The 15,593-nt window shown below is 44.7% G+C and overlaps 1 non-coding gene across 1 annotated transcript; it reads left to right on the plus strand.

Annotated features, from left to right (window-relative positions):
* Nucleotides 1-10,170: 10,170 nt before the first annotated feature.
* Nucleotides 10,171-10,381, plus strand: LOC148091664 (small nucleolar RNA U3). The gene has a single exon (XR_015715603.1). It is a non-coding gene; the product is annotated as a small nucleolar RNA U3 (small nucleolar RNA).
* Nucleotides 10,382-15,593: the final 5,212 nt, after the last annotated feature.

The following is a 15,593-nucleotide window of genomic DNA, read 5'->3' on the forward strand; positions in this document are numbered from 1 at the left end:
TTTCTGAGCATTCCCCCAGCCCACTGGAGCTGAGCATGTCCGTGCCCTCCAGTGTCCTCATCATTAAGACGGGGCTCAATGTGCCCATCGAGAGTGGCTCTAAGGGTTAAACGAATGCTCCGTGCACCGTAGAGCGTGATGGAGATCAGCGGTCCACGCCACGAGGCACATCTCACAACCAGAACCCAGGGGCCGCGCCACAGCACTTCTTCCTCCAGCCCATTCTCTGGCTGTTCGCTAATGAGACAGGAAGTTTCATTCAAAGATCACTCTGCCCAAGCAGTAAAGAGGAGCTGTGTGTACAGCATGTAGTTTGGTTTTGTTGGGTTAAGTGAGAATGTGGAGGTCCTCCGGCCACCAGCTGTGCTATGAGGTCCTCACCAGGGGGCCGTCTAAACAGATCCAAACCTCGGTCTCCCAAAGCCCAGTGGACATGGTTGGGAGAACTGGGTTCTCTGCATAGGCTACATTTTTGAGCAACACAACTGTTTTATTTTTTTCTCATCAGTAGATATGTTTCTACTTATTTTTAGAGAGAGAGGAAGGACGAGAGAGAGAAACATCGATCGGCTGCCTCCCATACCCACCGAGACCAGGGATTGAACCCGCGGTCTAGGTATGTGCTCTGACTGGGAATCGAACTCGCAACCTTCTGGTGTACAGGACGATGCTCCAACCACCTGAGCCACCCGGCCAGGGCTATTCTTATTATTTTGAACAGAAATCCTTCTAAACTGTATTATAAATAACCACAATACTGCAAGCAGTTTTATAACCATTTTGTGTCAAATTAGGCTCACTTCGTTTTCTTTCTCTGTCTTAACTTCAGATACAAATAGCAATGATAGCTAGACTAGCATTTACTTTTGTTACCATGTTGTAGACACCATTCTGAATATTGTACATATATTTGCTTATTAATTCTTCATAACAATTATAGGAGATAGGTGCTCTTATTAGCTCCATTTTTATATGAGGACACTGAGGCCCAGAGAAGTTAGGTGAGGTGCCCAAGGTCACAAAGCACAACATATAAACCTTAGTGCTATTGCTCTGGAGCCCACGTGCTGGACACCACCCTGCAGCTGTCCGGGCAATGGCAACGCTACACAAAGAAGAGTATGTGGTGAAAGAAGAGCTGGGTATGAAATATGCATTCACTTCTTACTCCACTATCCAGTGAACACACACATATTATAGAACATGCTGAAAATAAAATGAAAAAAGGAAGGATCCTACATCTACCAACCAGTGTGAACACTCCTGTGTGCTCATAATATCCAGGAGAATAAAGGAGCTAAGATGCATAATAGTAAAGCCATCACTGATGTTGGGTGACAGCGAAGCAATGTGACGAGAGGTCACTGCCGAGGAAAGCGTCTAAAGGGTGTATTACAATTGAAGCCAGACTACACCGAATAAGGATTGTGTGCCTCATACAATCACAGCCTCAGGGAGGGCCCACCCTCATGCAATCACAGCCTCAGGGAGGGTCCACCCCATACAATCACAGCATCAGGGAGAGCCCACCCCCATACAATCACAGCCTCAGGGAGGGCCCACCCCCATACAATCACAGCCTCAGGGAGGGCCCACCCCCATGCAATCATAGCCTCAGGGAGGGCCCACCCCCATGCAATCACAGCATCAGGGAGGGCCCACCCTCATACAATCACAGCATCAGGGAGGGCCTGCCCCCACACATACACTCACAGTCATCCTTTAAGAGCTCTGGAGTTCTCTCTAATTCCCTCTCTCCCCAAGAATTCTCCCCTGGAGTCCACATGATGCACTTTTCTCCTGAGCCACTGCTGCTTCATAATCTCTCTCAAACGTGAATGAGGGTTTACAGAGCCACCAGGCATAGTCAGGGCACGGTGATCACTCCTACCCTGCGCTCAAGACTTCTCAGTGGTCCTCAGCTGCTGTGCATTTGCTTTTGCTCGGCACTCATTCATTCACGCACTCGCTCATTCACTCAGTGAATGTTTATTGAGCAACTGCCATGTATCAGACGCTTAGGCCTCAGGGACCCGAGGCCGAAAGGCAGAGGGAAACATTGAAAGGGTATTACAATGACGATTGTACAGAAGCAAGGTGTGCAGGGAGAGAAGAGGCAGCTACGGGAAAGACTTGCAGGGGAGATGGGTAAGATTTAGATGAGATGGCTAAGACCTCAGGAATGAGGAATGTGCCTGGTCAGGGGGGGCTCAGCGGTTGAGCATGGACTTAGGATCCAGGAGACCGAGGTTCGATTCCCAGTCAGGGCACATGCCCAGGTTGTAGGCTCAGTCCCCTGTGGGGGCCGTGCAGGAGGCAGTGGATCAATGACTCACTCTCATCATTGATGTTTCTATTTGCTCTCTTTCCCTTTCCCTTCCTCTCTCTGAAATCAGTAAAGATTTTATTTTATTTTATTTTTAATGAGGAATGAGATGAGGAAAAGATGGAAATTACTGCAGGCAGAGAAACATCAAATAAAAGAGCCTGACACATGTGTGGATCTAGAGACCATTGTTGCGGCTACTGAGAAGGGAAACTTGTCAAGAGATGCATCTAGAATAACAGGCAGGGGCAGGCGCCAGCTTGGGGACGGGGTAGGGCCTCAGACAGGACTTGGGGTTTTCTCCCACTGCAAAGAGCAGCCAGTGAAAGGACATGAGCAAGGAAGTAGAATGAGAAGGAAAACTCCACCCTTGCCCTCAAGGCTATGATTAGATTATGAGCTTCACAACTTTAATTTAGCCTTGGTTAAAATGATGAGATGAAAAGATCACACTAATATTTTACTTGAGGGCTTGTGAGGCTATAATCAAGCTGATAACTACTTTAGAATTCCAAGTTCTGCTCTGGCTATCACCCTTCTAAGTAAAGATGAGAACGAGCTGGTGAGGGAACCTTTATGTTCTGGGCATTACAGGAACTGAATGAACAGAATACAGTAGGGAAAGGTCTTTCTCAGATTTAAATGGATATAGGTTGCTTCTTATTATCATAAATTACTATTTCTTTCCTCTGTGTTTACTCGCAAGGACAGAGAAGCTTCATGATGAACTACGTTCACTACAAAGTCCTTATTTTCCACAAGTTACATCTTTGATATTTGACATTGCCTTTATTTTCTTAGCCCATTGGTTAGCAATCCAGCCCAAGGGCCAAATTAGGCCTGCCCCCGTTTTTATATGCCCATGTGTATCAACTGTGCCTTTTTTTCCTGTATTCTGATGCTTTGGCATCTGGGGCCTTGATGACCCCACCCAGGGTTAGCCAATTCCTCGTCTTATCGCACTTCACAGATGTTGTGCTTTACAAATTGAAGACAAGACCCTCCACCAGCAAAAAGATTATGACTTGCTTTATTGCAATACTCACTTTATTACGGTGGTCTGGAACCAAACCCAAAATATCCCTATAGTTTTTGACCTCTGCTGTAACCTATATAACATAGTGGTTCTTTTATTTGCTCATTTAAGCTATAAATGTGTGTAAATTCACCTACTGTTCTCTGTGTAGGGTTTGGATCTGCTGTGGCCTGAAAGCTTCAGAATCACTGGATTTGCCTTTCTTCCTGGGGTCTACCCATCACTGAGTGTCCAGTGTCTGATTTTTTAAAAAAATATCCTCTGTTAGGAACTTTTTACACTGTGACTCAGAACACTCACATTGATAAGGGAAACAAATGTAATGAAACATTACTCATCCTTATAATGTGTGGATCACTTTAGTGGTTTCCTCTTCTCCATTTTTAGAATATGCTGCTTATAATCTACTGTTTACACTACCCACTCATGACTCAATGTGCCCATTTTAATAGACATCATCATCCAAAGATTTAAGTCCAAACAACACAAAATGTTTCTCTTCTGCACAGTCTACTGATGAAAACAAACAGAAATAGATAGCAGCAGTAAAACACAAACAACAGAATACAGATAGAAAACAATACTCAGGGGGAAACAGGAAAAAGAGCTGAATTTTTATCTGTTTATTATTATTTTTTTACAGAGACAGAAAGGGAAAGAGAAAGAGAGGGAGAGAGAGAGAGAGACAGACATCGGTTTGTTGTTCTACTTATTTATACATTCATTTGTTGATTCTTGTATGTGCCCTGACCTGGAATGGAACCCAAAACCTTGGTGTGTAAACACTATGCTCCAAACAACTGAGCTACCCTGCCAGGGCTAATTTTTTTTCACGGACTTGTTGGATAGGGTTTCATAGAACAAGTAAGATTTGAACCGAGTCTTGAAGGATGGTCAGGAAATTGTTGGTAGAGAAGAGAAAGGTAGATTCATTCCATTTCAGAAATGCATGCTCTATAGCAGAACCCCCACGAGGCCGAGGACTGGTCTTACTCAGTCCTTCATTTCCAGTTCCCAGCATGTTTGACACCAGTAGGTGCCCACTGAGTGTTGGGTATGAGTTCCCAACCCCAGGGCCTACTTGGGCCCAACCTGATCCACTGCTAGATTATGTAAATTTGAGCTTCTATGTTCCTTTTTTTCTTTTCTTTTCACCACTTCTCAGGGTCCTTTTCTTTTTAATTCATGCAATTAACTTTTATTAAAGGCATACTGTGAGTAATGTTTGAAATCAAAATCTCAAATTGGTTTTTACTGCTCTATCTGCCAGAGTTAGTTCTTAAGAAATTCATCTGATGGGGCCCACAAGCCAAACCCACACTGTATCACTATTAGTCTTCCAACTTGGATCCCTTTGTCTGGTCTACTATTTCCAGCCTCAACGACCCCAATACCATGATCCTTAGGCCTGCTCCACGCTTCCTTTCCTTAGGCCCATACTGGGTCCACTGCCTCCCCTCTTACTACCCTGAAGCCAAGAGGGAACATATGGGTCTCTACCTCTTTTCACTGATACCTACAAGGCTCTGCCCCTCATGTGATGCTGTTGTGAAGTCAGATGCCCTCTGCAAGATTCCTGCAGATTCCTCATGGTCTCTGGCTCTGAGCCCCAAATCTCCAAGGATTCTTGATATCACTATGTTTATCTCCCATAATGGACTGTTTTGTTTTTTTTTCTCTGCTCCATTTCCATGATTTGCCATCTACCCCAACCTCAAGCCAACCCAGTCTTCCAAAGGTTTGGGGTGATGGGGAAAGTTTACATTGCCATATTTCTAGGTGTTCTCTTCCTAAATACTACCTCATTTTCATTTTTTTAGGTCAGACATGACTCTCTTCAGGCATGCCTTCAGAATCAATAACTTGTTTTATTATGCAGATAATTTTACAGTTCCCCTTCTTTTAGCTCTGGGGCTCCCTCTGCCTGTCCCAAACCCATCCATATTGGAAAAATGCAATGTTCATAATAGGTTCTTCCATTTCAGGGGTGACTACGGGAATGATGGAGGGTGGGAGTGGGCACAAGCAATCAGGGAGGGCCTTGTTGGTAACGAATTTAAAAGCAATAATAAAACCAACTAAAAGTTGGTCTGGTTTCTAGTATCACCATGCACCAGCAACTCTAAATGATGTCAGTAATAAAATACTCCTCCTGAGGGGAGGGGAAGGGGGAACTGGATAAAAGAAGGTGAATTGAGAAGCCAAAGAATAGAGACACAGCTCACAGACACAGACAACAGCCTGGCGATGGCCAGAGGGAAGGGGGGGGCAGCAGCTGGGTGGAAGTGGGGAAAGGGGGGGACATACGTAATAGTGTCAACAATAAAAAAACACTCCTCCCCACTGGGCATGCTCCACTGTTACCCTTGTCCGCCCCACCCTGCCCCACCTTGGTAAACACTGCTCCCTTTAGGAACCCAAACCAGGCAGGCACCATGAGGGGTCCACTCTCCCATCATCTCTGCCAGGGAGCTCCTTTTCCCAAGCCCAGGGAACTTCCTCCTCCTGACCTCCTTTCTGCCCTTGACTTCGATGCCACCACTGTCTCCTGGTTTTCCCCACTGCCTCTTCTTACACTTCCTTTGTCTTCTGCCAAAACTGTCCCTCGCCTTCCCTGAACCAGGCAGGAAGCAGGCATGGTGAGTTTATTCTAACGATCAGGCTGCATGAGCAACCCTTGCCCAAGCTTCGGCAGGCAAATGCCGCTGAAGGAGGACTAGAAGAGCACACGTTCCAGGGGGCTTCTCAGGCCCAGGAAGCGAAGCGTGTCCTAAACGAGGCGAGCAACAAAGACAACGCAGGAAGGGAGGGCAAGGCCGTCTTGTGTGAAGTGAGCAAAGCCGGCTCTCCTGAGGTCTGTTTTGGGAACATCCCACACAAGACTCTTGGGCGGGATTTTAGGAATGAGACAAAAAGATAGAGCCAAATACTCTGTGGCAGAATTATATTCCCCCTAGCACAGTGGAAGATTGGAATCTTTTAGATAGAGAGGGTGGTGGATCTCCAGGCTGTAAAGGCAAGGATCAAGGGGAAGCACCAGGAGTAGGTGACCAGCCACACACAGCAGCCTGTGGGTTCCTCTCCCGTGCTTACCTTCATATGGGTACCTGTGGGTCCTCCAATCAAGCTGCTCATCGGCAGTGCCCATCTCACACATGGCCAGTCTAGGACAAGCAGAGTTTGGCCTGCTCAACCATGGTTTGATCCACAGGCCACCTAATGGCTCAGTGTCTAACAAGGTTTTCATTGAGGGGCAAGGACCTCCAGCACCGTGGACAGGGGCAGAGTGCAGGGCCAAGCCCCACATCTGGGAAAAGAGCAGGTGTTGCTGGTATCCAGGAGGGAGCAGGACCAGGGGAAATTCAGCTCTTGTATCACATGTGCTTACAAGTGTAAGAAAAGACTCAGAACCCACACTGTAGGCACCGACAAGGAAAGGTTCATTGTCTTCCAGCTCTGGCGGTGGAAATCTTCAACCCTTCCTTACCCTCCGTGAGGTTTATCATTCCGAGAAACAGAGGCAATGGCCACTCTGACCCACCATAAAGTGGGCATCTGAGGTCTCTTTAAAAGTGGGCCCTCAGCATCCACTTTATTCAGACTCCAGTTCCACTCTAGGGTGTTAAATTCCAAGCTAGCTGGCTTCAGCCACACCTTCCTGCCTCCCTGCTCTGCTTGTCCACCCATATCTCCAATCACCAGAGCCTGGGCATCATAGCAGTGGCTCCTGTTTGGCATATGATGTCACCAAACCACTGCTCCAGCCAAGCAGAGGGCTCCAGTCAACTGCAGAGTCTCTGAGAACTGAAAGGGCTGCTGGGCTGCAGGAGGGAAATAACCCATTTCTCTGGGCACCCTACCAAGGGAGAGAAAAAGAGTATCACAAAAAAAGATGAAAATCACATAGGATGAGTGTATTTTACGTAGATATTAAAGGCTACTTGAAACTTTGGGGGTGAGAAGTTCTTAAGAAGGCTCAAACTCCAGGAACCATGAAGGGAAAGATTACTGTACTCTAAGTCCTCACTTAACATCTTCATTAAGCTCTGTGACTCTAAGTGAAATGATATAGAACAAAGCCAATTTTACCGCAGGACAATTGATATAAACAAGAATTAAGTTCCTACAGCATCTCATCAACATTACAACCAAACGACATTGAACAAACCAATGTTATTAGAGGACCTGCTGCATTGGACTACTATTTTTTAAACATGTATGATAAAAATTATCATAAAAAAATTAAATCAAAACAAAACCAATATAGTCGACAAAATACTTTTAACACATGTGACAGAGTAGTATATCTACTATATAAAGAGAGCCCACAAATTTATTTAAAAAACAGACTAATAAAAAATGGGGAAAGATGTGAACATGCAATTGACATAGGAAGAAATGCAAATTACCAATAAACCTACAAAAAGAAGCTCAGTCTCACTCATAGGAAAATGTAAATTAATATAAGAATCAAATATCTTACACATGCCCCAGGGATGATCACACTGAATAGCATATTTCATTCCAACTTAAGAGATCCTGGGAAGACAGACCCTAACACCTATTGGAAGACCTTTCCTGACAGTGAGAATGGAACAGACATATGGGCTTAGTTAACCCTTAATTAACATATAACCAGTTAGAAATGTTCTAACTTTTCCCCATCTGCAAACTTCTCAGTGATTTTTTTCACTGATGTACTCCTTGTCCAGCAATTTAATAAACTTGTTGTTTTTAAGTGTTCTGATAGTTTTTATTAATTTTTTTTTTTTGATAGAATAAAGGAAACAGGTGAGTGATAGTTTGGATGTACTGAGTTCTAGTGCCTGTAGGACAGCTCCTGGGGCTAAGCCGGCAGGTGTTACAGGTGTGTATCTGAAGCTGGGTGGAGGTGTCTGCGAAGAGGTAGATCATGAAGCCATCGGCAAAGAGATGCTTAATGGACCCACAGATGAGACTAGGATCCCTGCTGAGTAGAATGTGTTGCCTGAAAAGGTGAGGCTTCCACAGGAGCCTTAGGGGATTCTCTAAAAGGTCCTTTATCTATGTTCTTCCTTTACTTGCAGTAAACCTCCAGTGACCTCTTGTTGCTTATAGTTTTAAACTAGTATGATGCTTCCTTCCACATCTGTAATTCTTTTTCCAGACCTCATTCAGGAAACAAGGGAGCCATATGGCCATCTCCTGATGAATAAGCACAGATGTTCCAGGAGTTTTTCCATTAATTAGCATTACCGTGCTGCATTGATAAGGAAACAAGACCTGCCTGTGTTTCAGGGAGGAATTTCAGTACTCAAATTCATGTAAAAAAATAAGTTTTATCTAACTTTAGCTCAGTCTCTATTTGGAGCTCCATCACCACTAGTATTGTCGCTGATTCCATAAGAAGTGTGGAAATTTAGTCCCAATATATTATGGCTCATCTCTGCCCCATCTCACAGCTCTCTGCCTCCTCTGTGCCATTGAGAGTTAACCATTGATTGCCCCACAGAGATATCACTGCCTGCTCACTGGTATCCAGTCCCCTAAGGTCTCTCTGGAGCCCCGTCATCCTTTGCCCTCCCCAAGAACTTTGCCTAGATAGTGTCATGCATGGGCCCTCTCTGCAGGACCCACCAATGCTCTGGGCCTCTGGGACTTGGGAACAGCTGGGAAGCCATGACTGTTCTTTTGCAGAAAATTCCTAACTCTTCAGATTCCAACAGCAGACTTCCTCCCAACTTCACCCCACCCAAGGGAACTCTTAATTATTATTTTAGACTCACACGTACTTCCTCCATTGTGAGTGCACCTTCACGTCTTAGCTAAGGGCCTTCGTGAGTTTGGGCCTTAACCAGGGACTGGCAGGCTGTTTCCTGCTCTCCTCCCCTGAGACAGTTAACTTCAACTGGCCCAACTTCTTGGATAGAGGTGGTTGTGGAAAAAATTCAGAAGAAAAAGAAAGAAATACACAAGTGGAGAAAACATTAATTAACATCTCAAAATATCCCTCTAATACTTGTGTGCATTTGTATTTTCTCAGAAGTGGACCTTATCTCTAGTTCAGACCACTTCATTGTGCTTGAGATTCATACCAACTTGCCAGCTCACCACCTGCACCTGGATGGCTAAGAAACAGAATGATACAACATAATTTTTTCTGTTTTTAGCATTAAAAACTCCATTGGTCTGAACCCCTGACACAAAAGAGGACTGGCAATAAGCTCAAATCTGCACTAAGCTATACCTGGTTTACTTCAATGGACATAGTATCAGTTTTCTAGTATCTCACCACACAAGAGAAGCTGTTTCTTGTGTGTTGAGGAAGCTACAAGGTTAAGGTCCTATTATCAGTTGAATAATAATAGCATCTCATTGGTAGTTGGGTGATACTACACTAATTAGGAACTTTGTGACTTAAACTTTATTTAAGAAATAATACTTGCCCAGCCGGTGTGGCTCAGTGGATTGAGAGTCATCCCGTGCACCAAGAGGTCACGGGTTCGATTCCCAGTCAGGGCACATGCCTGGGTTGTGGGCTCCATCCCCAGTAGGGGGTGGTGCAGGAGGCAAGCAATTGCTGTTTCTCTCTTATGGATGTTTCTCTCTCTCTTTCCCTCTCCCTTCCTCTCTCTAAAATCAATAGAAACATATTTAAAAAGATCTAATACTCAATAGAGTCGAAAGTGCTTTGTTAAATTTGCATAGTGTAATTATAATTAAATATATTTTCCCAGTGGGCACTAGGGTTGGGGAATGGGAGAACTCTCCCAGTCAACAAATTAGAAATAGACTTCCCAGTGCCAACAGAGGCAAATGGCAGGTGCCTAAGACTACACTTTCGGGAACTGCTTTTTATAGTCTGTTACCAGAGAAGGGTCTGAACAGTGCTGAGCATCAGGGCAGCCGAAGCCCTGACCCAGAGCAGCCCCCTCTCTTCCGCGTGCAGCTGGCCAGCGCTGCCCCCTGGTGGCCCTACGGCCTGCTGTTGAAAACCGCACTTTGCTTGTTTAAGAGGGAGAGGGTGCAAGCTGCGGGGTTCCTTTCTGATGCCATTGCTTGCATTTTGTTCTTCATTCTCATGCTTTGTTTCCTTTCCAGTCAAGGGAAAGGGTAACGTCTGGTTACAGAATTTTATTTCAATTTCTTATGGCAACATCAAGGGTGTACTTTGTAAAAAAAAAAACCAACTATCGAAAAGGTCAATTAAAGTTTTAACTCCTCATTGATATTCTTCACCAAAAATTTCCTTTGTCAGAGAAAGCAGTTATTTTCTCTCTGATTATTCTTGTAAAGTATTTTTAAAAAAATCCTCATCAGAGAAATGCAATTTAAAACCACGATGAGATATCACCTCACACCTGTCAGAATGGCTCCCATCAATAAATCGACAAACAGTGCTGTCCAGGAAGGCGAGAAAAGGGGCCCCTCGTGCACTGCTTGTGGGAATGCACAGTGGTGCAGCCACTGTGGGAAGCACTATGGAGCTACCTTAAAAAGTTAACAATGGAAATTCCTTATGACCCAGAGATTCCACTTCTGGGAATTTATCCGAATAAGCTTGCAACACTAATTCAAAAGAAAAGAATATTTGCCCCCTATGTTCACTGCAGCATTATTTATAACAGCCAAGACTTGCAAGCAGCCGAGTGCCCATCAGTCGATGGGTGGATAACAAAGCTGTGGGTCATTCACACCACGGAATACTACTCGGCCGTAAAATGGGAGAAAATCTTACCCTTTGTGGCAACATGGACGAACCTAGAGAACGTTATGCTAAGTGAGATAAGTCAGTGAGAGGAAGACAAGTGCCATGTGATTTCACTCAGATGTGGAATTTAGTGAAGAAGCTGAACTAATGAGCAAAATAGAGACAGACTCATAGCTAGAGAGCAGGCAGACAGCTCTGCTGGGGAGGGGGTGCTCCCAAGTGGAGCAAAAATGATTTAAAAATAACTCATGGACACGTACAATAGTGTGGTGATTGCAAGGCCAGTGGCTGGAGGTGGAGGAGGGTACAGTGGGGAAAACAGTTATGGACAAAATAAAATAAAATAAAAATAAAAAATAAAAAAATAAGTAAATAGCCTTCAGGGTGGGGGGAGACAAACTGGCTATATCTTAGCAAGTTCCTCTCTAACATCTGTACTCATGTTTTCAATTCTTCAACTCCCATATGCTCTCTAAGAAGTATAAAGACATACATACATACGTCCCAGCAATGTGCTTCTTACTAAACAGTGCTCACCAAGAGGAGCATTCAGCTCCAATTATGTCAAAGGCCAGTTGTCAGCTTCATCTGACCAGACATCTCCGGACCTTTGGCACCGGCTGACCACCCCCTCCTGCCCCCTCCCTTTCATCAGCTCACCGACACGCACAGGTTTCCTTCCTCTCTCTCTGGCTGCTGCTCCTCTGGATCCTTCATGGTGCATTTTCACCCGCGTGTCCCTTAGAAGTGGCTTTTCTCCAGGGCTCTGTCCTAGGTCCCCTTCCCACCTCACATCTCAGCCCCTCCCGAGGGGCCTCCAAGTCCCTGTGGTTTCAGTCTCTTCTGCCCTCGCCCAGGCCTCTCTCCTGAGCCCCAGACTCCCCTCAGACTTTCTAGTGGATTTTCCTGCTTCCATATGACACTTGCACACCAAGCCCCATGGTCCCAGAGCCCACTCAGCCTGTTCCGGCGAATCTGCCCCTCCTCCCGTGTTCCCCATCTCAGAAGACAATGCCACCACCCACCAAATTGCCCAGGAAGAAATCAGAAGCCTCCCCACCCCTGTCCTTTACCAGGGCTTGTTCATCCTTTGCTCTAAATACCCACTGTCACTTCTCATTTGCTCCCAGGTGCCACCTGAACCCAGGGCACTGCCATGTCTTTCTGAGATCACTGCCTTTCCCCCTAGGCCACAGCGCCAGCCCATCTTCCACTCTGCAGTGACAAGAGCCTTTCTAAAGTGCATCCTTGGCCCTATGGTTCTTCTCTTTCCTTTTACTCTCTGAAAACTCCCCCGTGTCCTCCTAAAGAAAAAAATCACTGTTGTGACTTCCAATTCCTTCATGCCCTGGACCTAGTCCACCTCCCAGCTTCATCTTCTTCTCAGATTAAATAAAAATTAATACTACAGGCCTGCCCGGCTGGTGTGGCTCAGCGGTTGAGCACCGACCCAGGAACCAAGAAGTCACCAGTTTGATTCCCGGTCAGGGCACATGCCCGGTTGCGGGCTCCATCCCCAGCAGGGGGTGTGCAGGAGGCAGTCGAAAAATGACTCTCTCATCATTGATGTTTCTCTCTCTCTCCCTCTCCCTTCCTCTCTCTCTAAAAAATCAATAAAAACATATTTTTAAAAAATACTAGAGGCCTGATCCCTGATTTCATCCATCTCAGTCTGATGGATGACACAAACGAAAAAGAAATGAACCACTGAAAGAATATCTATGTTTCTCTAAATGCTATGAAAATAGAAGACAGTAATAACTACAGACTCCTTTGGGAGGGTGGTCGGGGAGTTTGGTTTTTTATTTCCTAAAATTTGAGAATCAGGAGGAGGAACAATCTAGGGACGATTATAAAGATCTGTTTTGGGTGATAAAGATATATATAATGCATTTCAAAGTTTTGCTGCTGAATACATACATATATGTGTGTATGTATATATGTGTATATATGTATGTATATATGTAAATATGTGCATATATATGTATGCATGTATGTATATATGTATATCCCAAAGCAATAATTCTCAACTTTGCAGAAAACTTGTCATTCAACATAATGAAGACCCCAGAACTGCTTGTGGAACACAGCGTTCTACACCCATCTATCTTCGAACTGCAGTCTCAGAATTGTGTGTGTATGTGTGGGTGGGGATATAATTTTTTAATCTCTTCTGACTAATCTGAATCTCTTCTGACTTCCTCAGCTGCATACATTGTATCTTCAGGGCTTAGTTCAATTCCTTCTTTTGGTAAACCTTCCCAACTGCCCCAGTCTGGAGGAAATGCATTTCCACTTCCATCCGAGCAATCGTCGTTCCGTATTGCAATGCTTTCTTCAGAGTAACTTGTGTCTCTAGGCTCATCTCTATGACTGGCTCATAGTAGGTGAGCAATATGTTTTTGCAACTATGTAAAATATCCAACAGAAATACTTTCGCACATTTGAATACGAAATGGCTTTACTATAGACAGCTTCGAAGGTGGCCTCCAAATAATCCCTACCATTTGGGATTTCTTCCTCTTGGGTGTGAACAGGATCTATCTAGTGACTTGCTCCTCGTGAAGAGCAGATGGCAATAATGATGGGATGTCACTTCTGAGATTAGGTAACAAAAAAACTGTGACTCCTGTCTTGGTCTCTCTTGTTCTCTTGCTGACTCTTTCTGAGGGAAGCAGACACCCTGTTATGAGCTGTCCTGTGGAAAGGCCTATGTGGTAAGGAAGTGATGTCCCCAGCCAACAGCCTGTGAGGACCTGCCACCAGCCACATGAATGAGCTTGGAAGCACGTCTTCCCTCACTTGGACCTTGAGTAACTGCAGCCCCAGCCAACATCTAGACTGCAGCCTTAAGGGAGGCCCTGATTCAGAATCACTCAGCTAAGCCACCCTTGGATTCCTGGCCCAAAGAACTATGAGATAAAAAATGTTTAAAAAACAGTTAAAGCTGCTAAATTTTGGAGTAATTTATTACACAATAATAGATAACTAATACAGCTTATATGCATGTGTATGCGTGTGTGTGTGGTTTATGAGGCAATATCAAGGTATTTTATCCAAGCAGGATACATACCACAAGGCCTCACATATAATATTTTTTTACTTTGGAGACTTTATCATGTCCCCTGGGTCTGCCCCTTTGGCTTAGAAGCCCAGAACCTGAATTGTCAGCTCAGCATAAAATAGATTCATCTTTAGGTCAGACTCACATTAACCAGATTTATGAGACTAATATGACAACACCAAACGCAAGTTATAAATTTATAATGAGACAAAAAATAATCATGCTGGCTAGAACATAAAAACACTAATAATGTTCCTATGACAACCACTTTCTCTCTCTGAAGGCAAAAAAATTTGAGTCAAATGAGAATGAGTGAGTTGCTTGATGGACAGACTCAGAACAAGGGGAGTTTAATATGGGTTTCAAATGTTTAGTGGCAGCAGCCTAAGGGTAGCACCTTATACTAGGGATAATTTCATCAGTGGAGCCAGGCACCTCCACCACTGCTGGTTATAACTCCATGAGCCTATCTCTGTCCCAAGGTGCACTCATCAATGGGCCTGGGACTTCCCCAAATCACTTGGTTAGGCCTCTTTTCTTTTATGAGTGGTACCCGGCCAACACTCATACTGGTTTTCTAGATTACCATGATAACCAGCCCCTCTTTGGAATAAGAAATCCTTTCTGTGGGTTAAGGTCTCTTCTTCCTGGTCTAGTAGTCGTTTTACATCTTTAGAGTAAGTTTAATCCTAATTATATTTATTAAGAACATATTATGAGCCCTGGCTAGGTGGCTCAGGAGGTTGGAGCATTGTCCTATACACCAAAATGTTGCCGGTTCGATTCTCCGGCCAGGATATATATGGGAGGCAACCAATAGATGTTTGTTTCTCTCTCTCTCGTCCTCTCAAAAAAAAAAGAATTAAAAATCAATAAATATTTGCTAAAGCACCAATTGCTGGGCTCCATCCCCAGGGTTTCTGATTCAGTAGGTTGGGGGGGGGGGTTGAGAATTTTCATTTCTAGCATGTTCCCAGCTGTTGCTGCTGCTGCTGATCCAGGCATCATGCTTTGGGAGATTTTATACACACACACACACACACACACACACACACACACACACACACACACACACAGACATATATCTGTATATGTATATATAATTTATTTATGTATGTTTAGGTTAGCAGCACCTCTCTTTTGGAATATTTCAGTAGTTTTCTGCCTCCTATCCATTTTCTAAGTGCAACTGGGATGCTCTTTCTAATTTTCCTTGGAAAGATTATTGAGTGTTAGGTGCTGTATTAGGCATGAAGGATGCAATAATGAACAAACCAGGCAGGAATCCTAATGTCACGACAACCCGGAGCAGAGCGCTTGCCTGGAACCCGTTCTTGCCTTGGCTGAACACCAGGCAACGTTGATTATGTTCTCCCCACGGGTGTAACGTACCGAAGCCTGACAGCGAGCTCTGTCGCTGCGGTGGGCTCCCGCAGGGGCTGCGCTGGCCCCGCTCTCTGGGTCTGCTCTGTGAAGC

Source organism: Miniopterus natalensis, chromosome 13 (assembly GCF_054644295.1).
Source record: "Miniopterus natalensis isolate mMinNat1 chromosome 13, mMinNat1.hap1, whole genome shotgun sequence".
In the NCBI taxonomy this organism is placed as follows: Eukaryota; Metazoa; Chordata; class Mammalia; order Chiroptera; family Miniopteridae; genus Miniopterus; species Miniopterus natalensis.